Source organism: Melanaphis sacchari, unplaced genomic scaffold (genome assembly GCF_002803265.2).
Source record: "Melanaphis sacchari strain LSU unplaced genomic scaffold, SCAv2.0 Contig29_pilon_pilon, whole genome shotgun sequence".
NCBI classification, from domain to species: domain Eukaryota; kingdom Metazoa; phylum Arthropoda; class Insecta; order Hemiptera; family Aphididae; genus Melanaphis; species Melanaphis sacchari.
The window spans coordinates 310164-312419 of record NW_020271172.1 but is presented as its reverse complement, the minus strand read 5'-3'; positions in this window follow the sequence as shown (position 1 = coordinate 312419).

The window sequence follows — 2256 nt, the reverse complement described above, 5'->3', positions numbered from 1 at the left end:
ACATCTATATTAATACTATCGAGCGGGCCGTGCACAAACAAATGTCATAGTGAACTTGTAACTAACGACCAAGTGGATGTACACAGGAAAATAAAGATGAAAAAACAAAAACCGCGACTCGAACTTAAACATTTAAATAATTGTTTTTAACTCATGACTGATGCAAAGAACCGTCGTATCTTACACTATTTACTTAAATTACAATTATTATAATTATACTTACATCTATATTAATACTATCGAGCGGGCCGTGCACAAACAAATGTCGTAGTGAACTTGTAACTAACGACCAAGTGAGTGTACACAGAAACATAAAGATGAAAAAACAAAACCTCAACTCGAGCTTAATTATAACTTCAACACATTGCATGAAACTGATCCAACGAACAGTCGTTCCTTATACTAAATACTATAATTACAGTTATAATTATACTTATATCTATATTAATACTATCGAGCGGGCGTGTACAAACCAATGACGTAGTTAACTGGTAACTAACAACCAAGTGGATGTACACAGGAAAATATAAATGAAAAAACAAAACCACGACTCGAATCTTAAAATTAGACACTTTCAATTTATTGTTTCTGGCTGATTCAACGAGCCCTTAACCTATTTACTAAAATTACAATTAAAATTATACTTATATCTATATTAATACTATCGAGCGGGAGTGTACAAACAAATATCGTAGTTAACTATTAATTAACTAACGACCAAGTGGATGTACACAGGAAAATAAAGATGAAAATACATAAACCGCGACTCGAGCTTAAAATAATAATATCCATTGTTTGTACTTCATGACTGATCCAAAGAACCGTCGTATCTTACACTATTTACTTAAATTACGATAATAATTATACTTATACCTAAATTAATACTATCGAGCGGGCGTGTATAAATATTGTTGTTAATTGATGACTAACGACATACTGCATGTACACAAAAAATAAAAATAAAAAAACAAAACCTGGACTCGAGCTTAAAAATAATTTCAACGTTTCCTACTTTATAACTTAGTCAATGAGTTGTCGTATCTTATACTAAATACTATGTCCAATTACAAATATACTTATATTTGTATTTAAATTAGTATAATATAATATAATATAATAATTAAATTCCCCAGTGATGCATAACAGAATATACACACTTAATATATTCTGGTACCTACTTCTATTATTTATATTAATAAAAGAAAAAAATTTAAATTACTTCGTAAAACGAGCAAGTTGATAAATACATTTTTGGGTAAAAACTGCGGTTTATCATTCTTTATGGTTTAAGTATCAAATCGTAATATATAACATATTGATAAAAAAAAATAATAAATAATATATTGAAATCGAAATATTGAAAACTTGATAAATTTTAACCTATGGCGAACGAGGAGAAAAATATTAAAAGAAAAAAAACACCATAAAGAATGTAGTTCTATATCATTGAAATATTTATTATTTACAATAACATTCCGCGTGTCTAATTAAAATTAAAATAAATTAATTAATACTATGTTGGTATTTATAATGGACGTATATATTATACCTTAAATTCTTGACCTGAAATTATCATAACATAAAATAACTGTTGAAGAATAGCTGGTTTTTTAGTAGATGTCGAAAAACGATTTGATTTGTATGATGAATGTGTTAATTGTAACATAGAAATGTTTAATTTCAATTTAAATATACTTATATACCGCACAAAGACTTGCATATGATTAATTTGAGAATTATTACAACTGCCGATGTTTAGTAAATTATGTTATTAATTAATAATCTGACACTTGTCTTAATTATTAATAAATATCATGTATCGAAAGTTAAAGTATTTTATACTATTATTTTATTTTTTATTTTTTTTTTTTAAATTTTTTATATTTTTTTTTTTAATCATTAAACCGTTAGATGAAACTATAATCATGTAATGTTTTAAATGTAGTTTCAATAATAACATTCACAAGAAAATTAAGCAAAATTCTGTGATCATTTTGTGCTATTCATGAACTCTGTTGGACAGAATAAAGTAAATAATTGAAATTGATATAAAAGAAAAATTAACTCTGAATGCTTTGATGCTTACTTTATAATCTGAATACTCGGAGCGGTCTTTCAAAAAATAAATTAAAATGTATAAATGAACCATACTGTGAACAAATGGAATAAAATATGTTGCCAACTTCCAGACCCTACCTAGCTGCATGTGTCTCATACTTTATAAATTTAGTAATATTAGGATGTTATTTGACACAT